The sequence below is a fragment of the Oncorhynchus kisutch genome, linkage group LG25 (assembly GCF_002021735.2).
Source record: "Oncorhynchus kisutch isolate 150728-3 linkage group LG25, Okis_V2, whole genome shotgun sequence".
In the NCBI taxonomy this organism is placed as follows: domain Eukaryota; kingdom Metazoa; phylum Chordata; class Actinopteri; order Salmoniformes; family Salmonidae; genus Oncorhynchus; species Oncorhynchus kisutch.
In genome coordinates, this window is record NC_034198.2 from 7521393 (window position 1) to 7543452 (window position 22060).

A 22060-nucleotide genomic window follows, 5' to 3' on the forward strand; every position below is an offset into this window, starting at 1 on the left:
ACAACAACAACAACAACAACAACTAGCCAGCTATATGAGAGAGACATTTTCAGGAAAATCAGATCCTAAAGCAAGCCAATAAAATGTATATAATTGCATTGGTTTGACATTGGCATCTAGCTAGCTCATCTCGCCTGGGCACTGCAGCAGCCAGATGAAGCAACTGCATCTAATCTTCTTCCTCATCCCTTTTGTCTTGATTCTAGAGGGAGCTAGCCTGTTTTCCTCAAAATATTATTAACAAGCTAGCTAACATTAGCCAACTTGAGCAGAGCTCTCAGCTTGCTAACTAGCAAAGCCAACCAACTTCATGACTCTCCTGTGAGTATATAAAGATCAGGTTTACAATGGATCAATTTCTACCAGACCCATCTCACACGCAGATGGGAGAAGGGATTGATGAGGGGGTTTTGTGACACCTCACGCCCAGTCGTAAATTGTATGTAGCATAGGACTTTACCATTTAGTGTTGGTGATTGGAATTCTCTTTGTTACAGAGACTTTTTGCCACCCAAAAACTCGAACGTCCAAAAGTGAAAAATGGAACAATATTCCTTACATCCGAATGTGGGGAATGATGAGAGATGGTCTATAAAAAACAAATGTCTATTTTCTGATGTCATTAAAAATGGTATTTAATGTTATAACGAAAATATTGTAACTTGAACAGTATTCATACTGTATGTCAGGTTTTCATCCTTTACGTTGTGAGGAAATATCAATGATGATAGTTTTTGTTAAGATATGAATGTGATTTTAGTTTCTATGATGATACTTTTGATGATACTTTGCCCCAGTAAGTAACCACGCGCAAGGGAGCTCAGAGAGCATGTCAGCATGATGGAAACTCCCCCTTTTTTACCAGAGTGTATCAAGGATGAGTTGAAAATTAACATATCAGACCAGAAGGACTCAAGGGGCAGCTTAGGCCTACATTGGTTACAACCCTGAAAATCAACACGAGGTGAAGACGACAAAGTAGCCTCTCTAACAATCGATGTTATGGCTGAGTAGCTAGTCTGTTAAGGACCTGTTTCCAACCTATTAAGTTTCTAATCAATAACCTATACCGTGTGTATCCTGTGTCCTCATTAAGTTAGTTGGTAAATAAATAATTAAATCAATTTGTGTGGTACGGATTGATAAGTAAAGCTGGGGTTTGTGCAGATGCAAGGAGTTTTTTATTTATTTATTTATCCGTTATTTTACCAGGTAAGTTGACTGAGAACACGTTCTCATTTGCAGCAACGACCTGGGGAATAGTTACAGGGGAGAGGAGGGGGATGAATGAGCCAATTGTAAACTATGCGACGTTCAGAATTATTACACTGATATGAGGTAATGATTAATAAATTACTGTTACCGAGAGTTTCATTTGGGAGATGGTAAATCGTTAAACAACTTCTTCCATGGTGCCCCAAATCCTAATGAGTTAATTGTTACATGATTAATTTAATCGGGTAACAATTAAACCTAGTTAGTTGATTCATAATAGTCATCAGAATAATGTTTAGTCACGTCACGACACCAAACCTATGTGGACACCTACTCGTCCAAAGTCTCATTCCAAAATCATGGGCATTAATATGGAGTTGCTTCCCCTTTTGATTCAATAACAGCCTCCACTCTTCTGGGAAGGCTTTCCACTACATGTTGAAACATTGCTGTGGGGACTTGCTTCCATTCAGCCACAAGAGCATTAGTGAGTTCGGGCACTGATGTCGGGCGATGAGGTCTGGCTTGCAATCAGTCTTCCAATTCATCCCAAAGGTGTTTGATACGGAAACCCATTTCACAAAGCTCCCGACGAACTGTTCTTGCACTGACGTTGCTACCAGAGGCAGTTTGGAACTTGGTAGTGATTGTTACAACCGAGGACAGACGATTTTTACGCGTTAAGCGCTTCAGCACCTGGTGGTCCCATTCTGTGAGCTTGTGTTGCCTACCACGTCGCGGCTGAGCCGTTGTTGCAAATCATACTTGACATGCTTGTATAATTAAGTCATGAATCTACCTCCATATAGAGAACACCTGGTTCAATCAGTGACTGACTGGGAGAGAGTGATGCAAATGAACTGCGGGACGGACCTCTCTCTTTGCCCAGTCAAGGCACTGAGCCCGTCCATGGAGGCGTAATATAATATAAATCTGTAAAAAGAAAGAGCGAGGGAGATAGAGAGAGAGCAGAGGAGTGTGTGTAATAGAGTTAGGGGGAAATTGATAGAGAGCAGTTGTGTGTGTGTGTGTGTGTGTGTGTGTGTGTGTGTGTGTGTGTGTGTGTGTGTGTGTGTGTGTGTGTGTGTGTGTGTGTGTGTGTGTGTGTGTTGTATGAGAGAGAGATAGAGAGAGAGAAAGAGAAAAAAAAATAGTGTGGGAGATAGAGAGTGTGAGGGAGTATGTGTTGTGAGAGAGAGTTTGCTTTAGGCCCTTATTCACGTTGGGGATTCACAGTGTTCTTTTTGTATCTCTGAAAAACCAGGTTACCCACTTGCCTGTCACTTGGTGCTGTGCTGGACTGCCTAAATTCCCCCAGGTGGCCCTAAAAATAGCCACTAATGCTGTCAGAATGCCCCTCCAGCTGCGTTCAGCTGGAAAACCTCTTTCCTTCTATGGATGGATTCAACGGAGCAACTTAGCCTTCAACTTAGCCTTCAGTGGACTTTTCAACGTTAGCAGTGCTGTGACAGCTATTGTGAACAGTCCTAATATTAATGCCACCAAAGCATCAGAGCACTGCATATGGAATAATCCATGAGGAAGGGCAAAATAGTCCGAAAGTTTTACAACACAGCGATACATATCAAAGAACAAGAAACGGTCTCTCTCTAAATGAGGCTCAACTAATACTCCGGGCATTGAATCAACTCAGAGAAGCCGAACAGTATTTAAATCTGTGAGGAAATCATTTGGAAATCACAGGGCCCATACATTTCTTATAAATATCTTCCAAAAGAGGCTTGCTGAGGAGAAAGTCGTGTGCTAGCTGCTAAGAAGTTCTGCTGGTGTCTGGAGAGAAAACAGAGATTAAGAGGAACCAAGTGGTTAGAGCGTTGGACCAGCAACCGAAAGGTTGCTAGAACGAATCCCCGAGCTGACAAGGTACAAATCTGTCATTCTGCCCCTGAACACGGCAGTTAACCCACTGTTCCCCAGTAGGCTGTCATTGTAAATAAGAATTTGCTCTTAACTGACTTGCCTAGTTAAATAAAAAGTGGAAGCTGTGGCTTGTCTTAAAATGTAATTTGTTGTAGTGTTTTGTCAAACGGAGAGTCGAAACTGTCCTCTCTCTCTTTGTGCCTCCTAGCTGTGTTAGTGTTTGTTCTTCTTAACAAAAGACCCAGGGGCAGTTTTGATCACATTGGTTGAGGTTAAGTGGAGTAACAATATCTGATTCTGAATACATTTTTAATGGTTCTTTCCTGCAGTGAAGTATGACCACTGTCCATGGACCTGAATCTATGTGATTGTGCTTACGTGAAAGAAACAAATGACTCATATATATTTAGGTGATTATGCTGTTTCCCTAAATACTCATCCAGAGGGTTATACAGCAAAGCACGTTAGATCTACTCAGTTTTCTAAAGTTAGCTAGCTTCAGTTAGCTTCCCAATTCCAGCTCAGGCTTCATCCGTTATTACGACGGTGGATATTGCTTGCCTGCCTGCTGCTAACTCTAGCAGGTTTGTGACTGCGCATGCATGTCTCACATAGCTAGTCGAACGCCCAACTCTTCATTGAGACAACCCTGAAACAGAGAAATGTTATCTTGGTAATTCAGCCGGCTATCGTGTGAAGTGCCATCTTTATTGTATAACTTTGGTTCGCTTTGGTTTGGTCATCAATGCACAAGCATCTTTTTCCCACTCCTATCAATACAATTATTTAATTAACTCATAAAGTTTTACTGTGGGTGAAGTTTCAAATGCATTTGTCACGATTAAATATTTGAACATAAAAAATGTAACGCACAAAAACACTTTTGATTTATAAAATGTTTATTCAGTTGTCTTCCCCAAATGAAGTAGATGATTTGCGAGTGGGAGTGAATTTGATTTCATTGGTCCCCGACTCAGACCTTGAGTTTAGCTCAGAGTTAACCAGAGTTACCTTGCTAACTCCTCAAACTACATTCGTAGTATCGGACTCAGGACCTGCTTTGTGATTTTACTCTTAAAAGGGACAATTTGTGACTGCACTCCTCAAATCGTTCTTATGTGGCAAAATTAGAAATAGTGTTTTTTACATTGGATAAAATTAGAGACTCAGAGATATTGAGGAACAATGGGAAAGTAACTCTGCTTTGAAATTGATCAACTTGTAAACTCACTTTTGAGAAAAGGGCCTTTGGAAGTTGTGGTACCCACTGGAGTGCTCTCCTTTGTCAACACCCATTCAGCATTGTTCATACTCTCTTAAGCCAGATCCATCTATCTCTTAAAGGATTCCCATGTGAGGTCATGTGCTAAACAGTGAGTAGTGTAGTAAAGATTAAGACAAAAAGTGGTAGTAGCCTACAATAAGGAACAATTCCAGGTAAACAGTGTCCAGATATGTTTTAAATAAATATCAGACACGTACCCAGACAAACTTGTCTAAATTGATGGGTCAGGTGAAATAAATGCAATATCCCCCCGCCACATCCAGTGGTGGAAAAAGTACTAAATTGTCATAGAGTTAAAGTATAAATCATTTCAAATTCCTTATATTAAACCTGACTAACCCTAACCCTAACCTAAACCCTACACTCTAATACTAAGACATCATTTACAAACTAAGCATTTGTGTTTAGTGAGTCGGCCAGATCAGAGGCAGTAGGGATGACCAGGAATGTTCTCTTGAAGTGTGTGAATTGGACAATTTTCCTGCCAAAATGTAACAAGTACTTTCTGGTGTCAAGGAAAATGTATTGAGTTAGAAGTACATTATTTTCTTTACGAATGTAGTGAAGTAAAAGTAGCCGTACTTTACGCCACTGCCCAAATGCCTTCACACCAGTAAAGTAGCATACTTTATATACTGTTACACATACATCACAGTATTCCATACATAGTTTAAGGCCATGCAACCTGAGTTGAAACCTGAGTGAGGTGTAGAGTACATAAACAGATGCATGCGCCATATATTTTTGTGGTGGTCACTTGATACGGTCACATGATATTGTTGTGGTATGTCACAGAATCATGTTACGACCACACATATCAATACTCATTATACAGTTGAAGTCGGAAATGTACATACACTTAGGTTGGAGTCATTAAAACTCGCTTTTCAACCACTCCACAAATTTCTTGTTAACAAACTATAGTTTTGGCAAGTCTATTAGGACATCTCCTTTGTGCATGTCATTTTTCCAACAATTGTTTACAGACAGATTATTTCACTTATAATTCATTGTATCACAATTCCAGTGGGTCAGAAGTTTACATACACTAAGTTGACTGTGCCTTTAAACAGCTTGGAAAATTCCAGAAAATGATGTCATGGCTTTAGAAGCTTCTGATAGGCTAATTGACATCATTTGAGTCAATTGGAGGTATACCTGTGGATGTATTTCCAGGCCTACCTTCAAACTCAGTGCCTCTTTGCTTGACATCATGGGGAAATCAAAAGAAATCAGCCAAGACCTCAGAAAGAAATTGTAGACCTCCAAGTCTGGTTTGTCCTTGGGTGCAATTTCCAAATGCCCGAAGGTACCACTTTCATCTGTACAAGCAATAGTACGCAAGTATAAACACCGCTCAGGAAGGAGACGCATTCTGTCTCCTAGACTTTGGTGTGAAAAGTGCAAATCAATCCCAGAACAATAGCAAAGGACCTTGTAAAGATGCTGGGGGAAACGGGTACAAAAGTATCTATATCCACAGTAAAACGAGTCCTGTATCGACATAACCTGAAAGGCCACTCAGCAAGGAAGAAGCCACTGCTCCAAAACCGCTATAAAAAAGGCAGACTACGGTTTGCAACTGCACATGGGGACCAAGATTGTACTTTTTTGAGAAATGTCCTCTGGTCTGATGAAACAAAAATATAACTGTTTGGCCATAATCGTTAAGTTTGGAGGAAAAAGGGGGAGGCTTGCAAGCCGAAGAACACCATCCCAACCGTGAAGCATGGGGGTGGCAGCATCATGTTGTGGGGGTGCTTTGCTGCAGGAGGGACTGGTGCACTTCACAAAATAGATGGCATCATGGGGGGGTTAAATTCTGTGGATATATTGAAGCAACATCTAAAGACATCAGTCAGGAAGTTAAAGCTTGGTCGCAAATGGGTCTTCCAAATGGACAATGCATAAGCATACAAGCATACATCCAACGTTGTGGCAAAATGGCTTAAGGCCAGCAATGTCAAGGTATTGGAGTGGCCACAAAGCCCTGACCTCAATCCCATAGAAAATGTGTAGGCAGAACTGAAAAAGCATGTGCGTGCAAGGAGGCCTACAAACCTGACTCAGTCACACCAGCTCTGTCAGGAGGAATGGGCCAAAATTCACCCAACTGATTTTGGAAATCCGAAACGTTTGACCCAAGTTAAACAATTTAAAACCAAATAAAACCAAATACTAATTGAGTGTATGTAAACCTCTGACCCACTGGGAATGTGATGAAAGAAATAAGCATTAAATAAATAAATAATATAAATAATAAATAAATAAATCTCTACTATTATTCTGATATTTCACATTCTTAAAATAAAGTGGTGATCCTATCTGACCTAAGAAATTGAATTTTTACTATGATTAAATGTCAGGAATTGTGAAAAACTGAGTTTAAATGTATTTGGCTAAGGTGTATGTAAACTTCCGACTTTGTATATCAATATTTTGCTAAGTGGATGGGTCTCTACAGAAGGTGTAAACGGTACAGCCAAACGGTCACTTGCATAGTAGCAATATCAGAAATAGATAGTGTCAATATAAAACATAATACAGTGTGTACAAGAACAATATCAATAACGATATCAGTGATAGACAAGGTTATATGCATACAATCAGGGGTAAAGTGGCTGAGCAGCAGGAAGAAAAAAGTAGTAGCAGAAATGTATGGCATGTGGGTTAGGAGAGAGTCCTGCGAATAGAGGCACTGCAGATAGGGCTGATGACTGGTCCGTCCGAACCACGCATGAACAAGTGAATCTCTATTCGGAGAGCCTGTTTCTTGACTTTGGTGCAAGGCATGTGATGTCCATAGCCTCATCGCAAAACTCCATGATCTTGTCAAAAATAAAGTTTGTCTAGCTGTGTCCAGTCCAGGTGATGCTTTTACAAGCAGATCATCTGTGGGAGGAAGGATGTCAGCGTTGCACAGCAGCTGAAACCTGGTACCGACTGGCCACCCCTCATAGCCTAGGTTTCTTCCTTTCTATGGAGTTTTTCCTAGCCACCGTGCTTCTACTCCTTGCATTCCCTGCTGTTTGGGGTTTTAGGCTGGTTTCTGTACAGCACTTTGTGACATCAGCTGATGTAAGAAGGGCTTTATAAATACATTTGTTTGATTGATTGATTGATTGATTAATTGACAACCCCAGGCCCCAGAGCATCGAAGCTGTAAAACAGGGAATAACAACAATTCAGAAGATATTACAACCCTGCACAACATCATTTCACCTCCCAAGTTTAGATAAGAATAACCTCATATAATGCAAATATTTTTTACCTGAAGTGCTGTTACTGCTTGCTCTGTGGCAGCAGCCTGAAGTAAGGAGTCAGGTGTTGTTGCCAGCCATAGCTTTCCCCCAGCACCTTACCATCCTCCAGTCCAACCAGCTGTAGGATGTTGACCCCTGTCACAGTGCGGTCCTTCACAACACCAGAAATCTCAGACAAAGTGTTCACTTTGGTCTTTCTGAAGCGCTGCTTGATGAGGCCGAAGCACCAGTGAGGGGCAAACTTGGTGTGGCCTGTGATCAGGAAGTGAAGGTCCAGATTGCGGTGGAACTTGTGCATGGTCCACCAGGCACAATACCAGAGCACAAACCTGTTCTTGTTTTGGCCATTGCAGTTATCACAATTCAGGTCCACAAGTGTTTTCCCAACTCTGTAGTTGGTGAAGAAATGGTGCATGTTGTTGATGACTCTGCTGTTGCCTTTGCTTGCTTGGGCCAGCTCCCTTTTTGATGACTATGACTGGTGGATTAGAGTCAGGCGTGTTCCCCTGATTGATGCTGAAAGACAAATTCCAGATATTTTTTTTTTAGCATTATTATACCATAGATGCAAAATGGCATTCTGAGATAACACTACACACAGTTTTCGTAGCTAGCTAAAGTTATGGTTCAATGTTAGCTAGTTAGCTAACTAACATTAGGCTATAACTAGCAATGTGCAATGGCATTCTGAGAAAACTACACTAACGTTGCACACACTTCATACACATAAATTCATGTTAGCTAGCAAGCCAGCCACCTAACCTCAGCTGACATTAGCTAGTTAACAGCAAGATTCTTACCTGTATACATGGATGAAAGCTTCATGGCAGACTGCAACCCCTTTCACAAGACATCCTGTGTTGTTTCTGTTTAGTTGGCACAGCTTGTTTGGCCGGGTTGTGTTCCTATGATTTCAAAACTTCTTATTTTCAGAGTGAGAGTCAGCATTGCATGGCACGATCATCTTCCAGAAAGTAGTCCATCACAACTTTTTCCCACTGACCTTTGTCGATAGCGCCTGATAAATTCAGGGCAGCAATGTTATTGAGAGCAGTAGGAACATATTTGCAGTTCTATATGGCTAAAGTTATATATTTAGAGAAAAAAAACTGCATTACTACGACCAGCTAATTTTATAGACACAAGATGCAACACCGCAGATCAATCCAAACTCATCTCTCGGGATGTCCAGCCCACTCATTATCTCAGCCAGTCATGACTAGCAGGAAAGTTGCTGGCTTTTTCTCTGGCTAAACCAACTAGGTTTGTAATTTAAACATTTTATTTACAGATGACATACAAGTTTGATATTAAGGTACAATGAAGTTCATATATACGAGAAGGCATTTTTGCCAAAAAAGACACATTTCGATATTTTTTTAAAGAATTATGTTCAAAAGGCTCCCCTGTGAAGTCGTGACTTGCGACATATGCCTAGTTTCCTGAATCGGATCACATTTGTGATTGTTACATACATTCTTTTTAACTTTTAAATAAATGATATGGGGCTGACAAGGTACAAATCTGTCATTCTGCCCTTGAACAGGCAGTTTACCCACTGTTCCTAGGCCGTCATTGAAAATAAGAATTTGTTCTTAACTGACTTGCCTAGTTAAATAAAGGTCAAATAAATAAAATATCCATGATAATTGAAGAACATAACTTATAAATTCTGTATTCCATTCTGTATACTTCTGGCCCCTCCTTGGACACTGTGTTAACTAACCTCTAGACGAGCTTCAATGCCATACAACTCTCCTTCCGTAGCCTCCAACTGCTCTTAAACGCAAGTAAAACTAAATGCATGCTTTTCAATCGATTGCTGCCCGCCCGTCAAGAATCACTACTCTGGACGGCTCTGACTTAGAATATTTTTGGACAACTACAAATACCTGGGTGTCTGGTTAGACTGTAAACTCTCCTTCCAGACTCACATTAAGCATATCCAATCCAAAAATTAAATCTAGAATTGGCTTCCTATATCGCAACAAAGCATCCTTCCCTCATGCTGCCAAACACACCCTCGTAAAACTGACCATCCTACCGATCCTCGACTTCGGTGATGTCGTCTATAAAATAGCCTCCAACACTCTACTCAACAAACTGGATCCAGTCTATCACAGTGCCATCCGTTTTGTCACCAAAGCCCCATACACTACCCACCAACCATTGCGACCTGTACGCTCTCGTTGGTTGGAGCGTCATCGCCAAACCCACTGGCTACAGGTTATCTACAAGTCTCTGCTAGGTAAAGCCCCGCCTTATCTCAGCTCACTGGTCACCATAGCAGCACCCACTCGTAGCACTCGCTCCAGCAGGTATATCTCACTGGTCACCCCCAAAGCCAATTCCTCCTTTGGTCGTCTTTCCTTCCAGTTCTCTGCTGCCCATGACTGGAACGAATTGCAAAAATCTCTGAAGCTGGAGACTCACATCTCCCTCACTAGCTTTAAGCACCAGCTGTCAGAGCAGTTTACAGATCACTGCACCTGTACATAGCCTATCTGTAAACAGCCCATCTATCTACCTACCTCATCCCCATACTGGTATTTATTTATTTTGCTCCTTTGCACCCCAGTATCTCTACCTGCACATTCATCTTCTGCCGATCTACCATTCCAGTGTTTAATTGCTATATTGTAATTACTTCGCCACCATGGCCTATTTATTTACTTAACTTACCTCATTTGCACTCACTGTATATAGACTTTTTGTTTTCTTTTGTTCTACTGTATTATTGACTGTTTTGTTTATTCCATGTGTAACTCTGTGTTGTTGTATGTGTCAAATTGCTACGCTTTATCTTGGCCAGGTCGCAGTTGTAAATGAGAACTTGTTCTCAACTAGCCTACCTGGTTATATAAAGGTGTTCTCAACTAGCCTACCTGGTTAAATAAAGGTGTTCTCAACTAGCCTACCTGGTTAAATAAAGGTGTTCTCAACTAGCCTACCTGGTTAAATAAAGGTGTTCTCAACTAGCCTACCTGGTTAAATAAAGGTGTTCTCAACCTGCCTACCTGGTTAAATAAAGGTGTTCTCAACTAGCCTACCTGGTTAAATAAATGTGTTCTCAACTAGCCTACCTGGTTAAATAAAGGTGTTCTCAACTAGCCTACCTGGTTAAATAAAGGTGAAATAAAACAAATCAAAAATAAATGTGGCATGAGCTTAGTTTAACTGTCTAACCCCATCAGAAACCAAAATATAATATTGTTCTACTCTGTTTGTAAACAATATAATTGTAAACAAACAATGTATAGCTTTAAAACATGGTCAAAACTATCACTTTGATCTCATGGATGGTCAGTCTTTGTATTCATAGCCCCGTCTATGAATTTGAGAGTGGTTACATTTCTCTAGCCCCATCCCTAAGCGTTTTACCCAAAAACTGCAGATTGACGCTTTAAGGATATAACGTAAGACTATAAACGATGTAGAGAACTGATCCTGGATCATCCCTTTATGGCAACCTCTCCCTAGAGTCTGGTGACTAATGAACTTCAATTAACAACAAGTGTGCTATTTTGAGTTACGGGTATGTAGGCCAGTTGAATGTGTGTGGAGACTGGACAGGAACATGTGCATTCAGTGGTCCTTAACGAGCCTGTGTTTGTTTCTGTGTCTGTGGGTAATAATTGTCTATCATGCACATCTCGTCGTTCTGTCGCTCTAAATAGAAGCCTGCATCCATTCATCTCTCCTATCTCTTTCTTTATATATTTTTTTTAAACCTTTCTATCTCTTACTCTCCATATTTCGCACTTTCTCTGTCTGTCTTAATCCCTCTCTTTCTCCTTTTTCTGTCTGTCTCTCTCTTTCTCTCTCCATAACTCTCTCTCTTTCTTTCCTTTACCTTTTCCTGGTTTGTGTTTTTTCTATCCCTCCAGCAGTGGTTCCTCTTTGTGTTCTGTGCTCCCTTGGGTCCTTCCATCACAGACTCTCTCCCTCCCTCCCTCTCTCCTCCCCCAGTCTAAGGAGATGAGCAGAGCATTACATGGATGGTGGTGGGGGGAGAGGAGGCAGAGCAATGTGTCCTTGACAAGGACACTCCAGGCCTTTCACCACAGTAATGGACTAACGCCTTGACAGAGAGAACACGTGTGCACACACACTCCGAGACACACACACACTTGGATACATTGTGTTTCACTAACAAACCTACATAGACGTCGACATGTAAAGTCAGAAACACTGCACTGTTACGCAAACACACATACTCTGCTTTCCCACTCATCATCTTCTCTCCTGCTGCTCCAGCCAGAGAGGAGCGTAAGACACATGCTTTTTTAATGAACCTGCAGGCAGAATGTCATAGCACTGAAAGTCAATTAAATCACACATATTGTTATAGATTCACTAAATCTCATTTATCATTGCTTACCAGCAATATCGAACTTTAGGAGTTTGCAATATTGGACTGCAATATCTTCAATATTTGGTGCTGGGGACCCACCGGGAGTTCAAGCTTTGTTCTAACACTGTTTTAAAAACATTAGTTAACTAATCCCCAAGCGTTTAAAGGAAAGATTCACCCATTTTTTTTATGTTATATAGTTTTTTGCATCTCTGAGCAATGTTTGTTTCCCAGGGTCATTTCATGTTTTTATGTGTATCTGAATTAATGCTGTTCAAGCAGGCAGTAATACAGCCAATATGACAAGTTTTGCATCATGATATATTATTCCTTTAATAGTTGACTCTAGTGTGATTGTACTGACTAGAGCAAAAGCCTGCATACCTCTGAGTCCCCAGGACCAGAATTTTACAACACTGTTTTAGTGTGTGTTTTTTCTCATCTCATTTGAGTGCACACTGAGCTAGAACCTGACATCAGAGAAGACCAAGTGGAGTTAATGTCTTTAGATGTGGTCTGGCGGAAGACAAAGTGAGAGCACAGCGAAGTGTCAGGAACATTGGCAGGGAATTTTGGCATATAAATCTTGGTGGGGCAATATTTTTTTTTTTACATGCATGTCAGCAAACCCACTACACAACACAACTCTAAACAATACATGTAATTGCACTATAACGGTGACAAACGGTGCCCACACACTGTTAGGGCCTTCATGAAGCTGTCCCAACAGCAGAGTCTCAACAGCAGTCCCAACACCTTACTACTGCTACAGCCTTGTTTGGCAGTGAAACATTCAGCCTCATTTACTGCCTTTAATTTTTTTTAAACATCACTGATATAGCTGATTTGCTTAAACAAATGTGGTTTCTACTAACAATTGAGATGTACAACCTATGGCATAAGGGGACGATGAGCGGATAAGAGGAAATCCGTAATTTCAATTAAGACATTAATGAGTGAGCTAGGCTGGACGAAGTCAATATAACTATTTGTTCAGCACTTTTGAAATGTACAGCGACAGAATTCAGAACATGGGCCGTTCTTACAGTATTCTCCCTGTACATCAAGTCAGAACCGTAAGATAAATAAAGGGGGAACATAAGCAGACAATGAAAGCTCTTACAATATACAATGATTACATTTTTCTAAAACAGGCTATAGGCTACATGTGCACCGCCAAGTCAGAACAGTGGGAGAAATTAGGTGGGGAAATGGGACCAAATTATTAGGGTGAGGCACATGGGCTACTTGTAAGGACAGACATGGGCTACTTGTAAGGCACCTGCTGAGCCAACCGAGGCAAGGAAACCTCTCGAGCCAGTTCCTATGGCAGCGGCACCCGGACCCGACATCGCCAACAAAACAAAAAACCTCCCTGAGGCTTCAAATATTGGTGTCAGCATTCTGTAAGGACAGACGCTGGAGACGAGAATCAAGTATAGGGAGTGAACATTTAATGAAACACGGACAAGAACAGAATATAGTCAGCATCTGGACAGAGGAACACAACAATAATGCTGACAGGGGGTAGAAACCGAGGAGACAGACAGATATAGAGGAAGGCAATCAAAACGTGAAAGAGTCCAATGAGCGCAGATGCGCATAATGAGGGTGACAGGTGTGCGTAATGAAGGGCAGCCTGGTGCACTTGAGCGCCAGAAAGGGGAAGTGGGAGCAGGCGTAACATCTTACTACACAACATACACTTAGTATTACTTTCTTAACTACAGTATACTTATCTCCCTGGCATATTACATAATTTATGCAGCAACATGCAAGACAGTTTTGGACCTTGTGGTGCTGTGCTCACTTGAACAGGAAGGTGGCGCGGCTGTCCTTTGTGGCCAAATTTAGTCATCAAATTATGGTTCTGTCAAGACAACTGGGAACTCAGGTCGGAGCTCTAGAAAGAGGCCTCAGTTCCCGACTTGCAACTCCGAGTTGGATGACGTATTTTCCCAGTTGGAGCTTGTTTTTTTCCCGAGTTCCCAGTTGTCTTGAATTTACTGAAATCAGATTTCCCAGTTCTGTGTCTCCAGTTGTTTTCAGTGTGGCAGAAATCATGCTGGATTGACACCATGGCCAATGTTGAATGTTTATCCTTTTAAGCTTGGAAAAGAGACCCTTAACTTCTAGCGCCCCACCTGGCCAAAAGCCAGGGAAAATGCAGAGCGCCAAATTCAAATAAATAAATCTAACTTTCATTAAATCACACATGCAGATAGCAAATTAAAGCTACACTTGTTGAGTACCCAGCCAACATGTCAGATTTCAAAAAGTATTTTCGGCGAAAGCAATTGATTCTATTATCTGAGGATAGCACCTCTGTAAAACAAAGAGAGAAAAGCATATTTCAACCCTGCAGGCGCGACACAAAAGGCAGAAATAAAAATATAATTCATGCCTTAACTTTGACGAGCTTCTTTTGTTGGCACGCCAATCTGTCCCTTAAACATCACAAATGGTCCTTTTGTTCGATTAATTCTGTCGATATATATCCAAAATGTCCATTTATTTAGCGCGTTTGATCCAGAAAAACACTGGTTCCAACTTGCGTAACGTGACTACAAAATATCTCAAAAGTTACCTGTAAACTTTGCCAAAACATTTCAAACTACTTTTGTAATACAACTAGGTATTTTTTTAACGTAAATAATCGATAAATTTGAAGACAGGATGATCTGTGTTCAATACAGGAGGAAAACAAACTGTAGCTAGCATTCTGGTCACGCGCCACTATCTAACAGGACACTTCAAGTGACCCTCGTTCAAGATGGCCGTACTTCTTCATTACACAAAGGAAAAACCTCAACCAATTTCTAAAGACTGTTGACATCCAGTGCAAGAAGGTCCTTTAGAAATCTGGATTCCCAATGAAACCCATTGAAAAGAGAGTGACCTAAAAAAAAAAATCTGAATGGTTTGTCCTCGGGGTTCAGGTCGCGCCGAACATCAGACGAAAAGTTCAAAAAGTTCCGTTACAGCCCGTAGAAACATGCCAAACTAAGTATGGAATCAATCTTTAGGATGTTTTTAACATAAAACATCATTAATGTTCCAACCGGACAATTCCTTTGTCTGTACAAATGAAGTGGAATGTAGCTACCTTTCACGTGAGCGTGCCAGACCGAGGCTGTGGCACTCTGACAGACCACTCACTCAAAGAGCTCTTATGAGCACCTCCTTTAGAGTAGACTCCTCAAAACAGGTTATAAATACTGTTGACATCTAGTGGAAGCCTTGGGAAGTGAAACATACTGTATCTAATATCACCCTGTATCTTCAATGGGGGCTGAGTTGAAAAACTACAAACCTCAGATTTCCCACTTCCTGTTTGGATTTCTTCTCAGGTTTTTGCCTGCCATATGAGTTATGTTATACTCACAGATATCATTCAAACAGTTTTAGAAACTTCAGAGTGTTTTCTATCCAATACTAATAATAATATGCATATATTAGCATCTGGGACAGAGTAGGAGGCAGGTCACTCTGGGCACGCTATTCATCCAAAAGTGAAAATGCTGCCCCCTATCCCAAAAAGGCAAAATTATGGACATAAAGACAAATTCAACTCCGTCTTTCATCGAATCAGATGGCTTATTCATCACGAAACCATTTGATGTTGCCAATTATTTGTATGATTATTCCATTGGCAAAGTGGAAAACTTAGGCAAGAAATGCCAACAACAAACAGTGAGCAATTGTATTCATGCATAAAAAAACATATAATGAAAGAAAAGCCTTGCAAGTTTGAATTTTGTAAAGTTAGTGTGGGAGAGGTGGGCAAATTGTTATCGATCAACAATGACAAACCTCCTGGTATTGACAACAGATGGAAAGCTACTGAGGATGGTAGCTGAATCTATAGTCACTCCTATCTGTCATATGTTTTATTTTGTCCTCAGGCCTGAAGGGAAGCCAAAGTAATTCCGTTACCAAAGAGTGGTAAAGCTGCCTTTACTGATTCTAACAGCAGACCTATAAGCTTGCTGCCAGCTCTTAGCAAACTGTTTGGAAAAATTGGTGTTTGATCAAATTCAATGCTTTTTCTCTATAAACAAATTTTCACAGACTTTCAGTATGCTTATAGAGAAGGGCACTCAAGCTGTACTGCACTGACACAAATGACTGATGATTGGTTGAAAGAAATTGATAATAAGATAATAATAATATTGTGGGAACTGTACTATTAGATTTCAGTGCAGCCTTTGATATTATTGAGCATAAACTGTTGTTGAAAAAAACGTATGTGTTATGGCTTTTCAACCTCTGCCATATCGTGGATTCAGAGCTATCTATCTAATAGAACTCAAAGGGTTGTCTTTAATGGAATCTTCTCTAATGTCAAACATGTAAAGTATGGTGTACCACATGGCAGCTCTCTAGGCCCTCTACTCTTTTCTATTTTTGCCAATGACCTGCCACTGGCATTAAACTAAGCATGTGTGTCCATGTATGCTGAGGATTCAACCATATACGAATCAGCAACATGAAGTCACTGAAACCCTTAACAAAGAGTTTCAGTCTGTTTTGGAATGAGTGGCCAGTAATAAACTGGTCCTGAACATCTCTAAAACTAAGAGCATTGTACAAATCTAGACCTCAGCTGAATCTGGTAATGAATGGCGTGGCTGTTGAACAAGTTGAGGAGACTAAATTACTTGGCATTACCTTAGATTGTAAACTGTCATGGTCAAAACATATAGATTCAATGGTTGTAAAGGTGGGGAGAGGTCTGTATGTAATAAAGAGATGCTCTGCATTTTTGACATGACACTACAAAAAGCAAGTTCTGCAGGCTCTAGTTTTGTCTAATCTTGATTATTGTTCAGTCGTGTGGTCCAGTGCTGCAAGGAAGGACATAGTTAAGCTGCAGCTGGCCCAGAACAGAGCAGCACGTTTTGTTCTTAATTGTAATCAGAGGGCTGATGTAAATACTATGCATGCCAGTCTCTATTGGTTAAGAGTTGAGGAGAGACTGACTGCATCACTTCTTCTTTTTATAAGAAACATCAATGTGTTGAAAATCCCAAATTGTTTGCATAGTCAACTTACACACAGCTCTGACACACACTTATTCCATCAGACATGCCATCAGGGGTGTTTTCACAGTCTCCAAATTCAGAAAGCGAACAGTAAGCGTACAGAACAAAGCGTACAGTATTATACAGAGCCCTAATTGCATGGAACGCCCTTCCATCTCATATTGCTCAAATAAAGAGCAAACCTGGTTCCAAAAAAACTGATAAAGCAACACCTCACGGCACAACGCCTCTCCCCTATTTGACCGAGATAGTTTGTGTGTATGCATTGATATGTAGGCTACATGTGCCTTTTAAATTTTTTCTTGTCTATTGATGTTCTGTATTATGTCATTCTGTATTATGTTTCATGTTTTGTGCGGACCCCAGTAAGAGTAGCTGCTGCTTTTGCAACAGCTAATGGGGATCCTAATAAAATACCCCAAAAATAACACACTCTTCTCTGTGTGATTCTGCTCCTCTCTATCTCATTCTTCCATCTTATCTCTTCCATGTAGCAATCGTTCACTTCAGTGTTTATGCCTACTGTGCATGTGGCTGTGCTTGGTGGCCTTAATGTTGCTTCGTAACAGCTGAGCAGTTGAAATGATGGGGAAGGAATGTTTCCTGGTTAGAGCCTCATGACTCAATACTGTGTGTGGGTGTGTTTTGGTGGGTGTGTACACATGCACACGTGTGTGTGTGTGTGTGTGTATGCGTCTGCATGTTTGTATGTGTGTGCTTCTGTGTGAGTGTGTGCCCAAGTTTGATGGAGAGCTTATAGGTGGCAGGTGTAGGAGGGGGGCGGGTTGTGATTGGATGAAAAAAACGACATAAAAAACACCAGAATCTCATTGTTTTCTCTTTGCACTTGGAGACTGCAGCAGTATTTGAGCTAGCCTTGAGAAGAAGGGACTGCAATGCTAATAATAAGGAGATGAATGTATGTTGTGGGAAAGTTCTCATTGAAACTTTGGTGCTGAGCGTAATTCCGCCTCCTTGGGAACTTTGCTGCTGGAGCTGCGGGTTCCCTCCAGTATGACAGGGGGGATGAATGAGAGAGAGAGAGAGAGAGAGAGAGAGAGAGAGACAGCACATTGTCTACCCCCTGCTCCATCCATCAATTTCTTTGGTGACGCCCGCCTCTACATTTTCACACAAACCCCCTACACATACACATACACACGCACTAAGGATGGAACCTGCCGCTGCATTTTGCCAGGACTGCCTACGCTGATAGAGAGGGATGAATCATGGCATGGAATGGCTCAGCACAGCATTACATGTGGTGCAGTGTGAACATGCAGTGCCATGAAAAAGTATTTTCCCCCTTTCTGATTCTCTATTTTTGCATATTTTTTGATATTGCATGTTATCAGATGTTCAACCAAAACCGAATATTAGATAAAGGGAACCTGAGTTTACAAATAACCCCCAAAATACTTATTTATTTAATTAACAAAAGTTATGCAACACCCACTTCCCCTGTGTGAAAGAGTAATTGCCCCCTTACACTCAATAACTAGTTGTGCCGTCTTTAGCTGCATTGACTGCAACCAAATGCTTCCTGTAGTTGTTGATCAGTCTCTCACATCGCTGTGGAGGAATTCTGGTCCACTCTTGCATGAAGAACTGCTTTAAAATCAGCGGCATTTGCGGGTTTTCAAGCATGAACTGCACATTTCAAGTCCTGCCACGACATCTTAATTGGGATTAGGTCTGAACTAAGACTAGGCCATTCCAAAAATTTGAAAAATAATTTTCATGTCCCAGCTGAGCTTTAGCTTCAGCTCACAGATGAATGGACTGACATTCTCCTGTAGAATTCTCTGATACAGAGGATAATTCATGATTCCTTCTATTAAGGAAAGTCGTCCAGGTCCTGAGGCAGCAAAACATCCCCAACCCATAACACTACCACCATCATGCTTGACCGTTGAGGTTCTTACTGTGGAATACAGTGTTCGGTTTTCGTCAGACATAATGGGACCCATCTCGTCCAAAAAGTTGACTCAAATTTGCCAAAAAGCACCTGGAAGCACCTGGATGATCATCAAGACTCTTGAAAGAATGTTCTATGGACAGATTAGTCAAAAGTATACATTTTTGGATGACATGGGTCCCATTACATACCCTCTACACAGTACTTTTTTGAAGCACATTTTGCAGCGATGACAGTATGACTCTACAAGCTTGGCACACCTGTATTTGGGGAGTTTCTCCCATTCTTCTCTTTAAATCCAATCACGCTATGTCAGGTTGGATGGGGAGCGTCACTGAACAGCTATTTTCAGGTCTCTCCAGAGATGTTAGATCGGGTTCAAGTGGGCTCTGACTGGGCCACTCAAAGACATTCAGAGACTTGTCCCAAAGCCACTCCTGCGTTGTCTTGGCTGTGTGCTTAGGGTCGTTGTCCAGTTGGAAGGTGAACCTTCGCCTCCGAGGTTCTGAGCATCTGGAGCAGGTTTTCATCAAAGATCTCTCTGTCCTTTGCTCTGTTCATCTTTCCTTCGATCCTGACTAGTCTCCCAGTCCTTGCCGCTGAAAAACATCCTCACAGCAGGATGCTGCCTCCACCATGCTTCACTGTACCATCCGTACTGGCTAGGTGATGAGCGGTGTCTGGTTTCCTCCAGACGTGCCGCTTGGCATTCAGGCCAAAGAGTTTAATCTTAGTTTCATCAGACCAGAGAATATTTTTTCTCATGGTCTGAGAGTCCTTTAGGTGCCTATTGGCAAACTCTAAGCAGGCTGTCATGTGTCTTTTTCTGAGGACAGTCTTCCGTCTGGCCACTCCACCATAAAGGCCTGGTTGGTGGAGTGCTGCAGAGATGGTTGTCCTTCTGGAAGGTTCTCCCATCTCCACAGAAGATCTCTGGAGCTCAGTCAGTGTGACCATCATGTTCTTTGTCACCTCCATGACCAAGGCCCTTCTTTCCCGATTGCTCAGTTTGGCCGGGTGGCCATCTCTAGGAAGAGTCTTGGTAGTTCCAAACTTCTTCCATTTGAGAATAGAGCCCACTGTGTTCTTGGGGACCTTCAATGCTGCAGAAATGTTTTGGTACCCTTCCCCAGAACTGTACCTCAACACAATCTTGTCTCTGAGCTCTACGGACAATTCCTTCGACCTCATGGCTTGGTGTTTGCTCTGACATGTCACAGTGATGTACTTGGCCGTACTCACCACCCTCTGTAGCGCCTTGCGGTCGGGTGCCTTGCAGTTGCAGTACCAAGTGGGGATGCAGCCAGTGAAAATGCTCTCAATGGTGCAGCTCTAGAACCTGTTGAGGATTTGAGGGCCCATGCTAAATCTTTTCAGCCTCCTGAGGGGGAGGAGGAGCTGTAGTGCTATCTTCAGAAATGTATGGGTGTGTGTGGACCATGTTAATTCCTTAGTGATTTGGACACAGAGAAACTTCAAGCTCTCGATCCGCTCCACTATAGCCATTTTGATGTGGATGGGGGCATGATCTTCCCTTAATTTCCTGTTGTCCATTATCAGTTATATTGTGTTGCTGACATTGAGGGAGAGTTTGTTTTCCTGGCACCACACTGCCAGGTCTCTGACCTCCTTGCTATAGGCTGCCTCATCGTCTACGGTAATCAGTCCTACCACCGTCGTGTCATCAGCAAACTTGATGATGGTGTTTGAGTTGTGCATGGTCATTCAGTCATGGATGAACAGGGTTGTACAGGAGGGGACAACACACACCCCTAAGGGGCCCCTGTGTTGATGGTCAGCGTGGTGGATGTGTTGTTGCCTACCCTCACCACCTGGGGGGCGGCACGTCAAGAAGTCCAGGATCCAGTTGCAGAGGTAGGTGTTCAGTCCCAGGGTCCTGAGCTTAGTGATGAGCTTGGTAGGGGACTATGACTACAGCGCATTCAACACCAATGAACATCATTCTTACATTGGTATTCCTTTTGTCCAGGTGGATGAGGGCAGTGTTGAGTGCAATAGAGATTGCATCATCTGTGGATGTGTTGGGGCAGAATGCGAATTGGAATGGGTCCAGGGTGTCTGGGTTAATGGTGTTAATGTGTGCCATGACCAGCCTTTCAAAGCATTTCATGGCTATAGATGTGAGAGCTTTGAGGCAATAATCATTTGGGCAGGTTACCTTGGCATTCTTGGGCACAAGAACTATGGTGATCTGTTTGAAACAAGTTGGTATTACAGACCGGGTCAAGGATATGTTGAAAATGTCAGTGAAGACACTTGCCAGCTGCTACGTGCAAGCTATGAGTATGCGTCCTGGTATTCTGTCTGGCCCTGTGGCATGGTGAATGTTATCCTGTTTAAAGTTCTTACTCATATTTGCTATGGAGAACAAGATCACACAGTTGTCTGTAAGCTCTCATGCATGGTTGAGGTGTTCCTCGTCTCAAAGTGAGCATAGAAGGCATTTAGCTCGTCTGGTAGGCTCGTGTCTCCGGGCAGCTCACGGCTGGGTTTCCCTTTGTAATCCTTGATATTTTGCAAGCCATGCCACATCTGTCGAGCATCAGAGCCGGCGTAGTATAATTCGATCTTAGTCCTGTATTAACACTTTGCCTGTTCGATGACCCTTTATTCAGTACTTTGTTGAAGCACCTTCGGCAGCGATCACAGCCTCGAGTCTTCCTGGGTATGACCCTACAAGCTTGGCACACCTGTATTTGGGGAGTTTCTCCCATTCTTCTATGAATATCCTCTCAAGCTCTGTTAGGTTGGATGGGGAGCGTTGCTGCACAGCTATTTTCAGGTCAGCGTAGGGATGGTGCCCGGTTTCCTCCAGATGTGACGCTTGGCATTCAGCCCAAAGATTTCCATCTTGGTTTCATCAGACCAGAGAACTCTAGAGCTCTGTCAGAGTGACCTCCTTGATCAAGGCCATTCTCCCTGATTGCTCAGTTTGGCTGTGAGGCCAGCTCTAAAAGTTTTGGTGGTTCCAAACATCTTCCATTTAAGAATGATGGAGGCAACTGTGTTCTTGGGGACCTTCAATGCTGCGTACATTTTTGGTACCCTTCCCCAGATCTGTGCACAATCCTGTCTCTG

General features: G+C 42.0%; 1 protein-coding gene across 1 annotated transcript in view; it reads left to right on the forward strand.

The window, feature by feature from the left end:
* LOC109869939 (TANK-binding kinase 1-binding protein 1) overlaps positions 1-22060 on the forward strand; it is a 121971-nt gene that overhangs the window by 23101 nt on the left and 76810 nt on the right. The gene's annotated exons all lie outside the window — the stretch shown is intronic.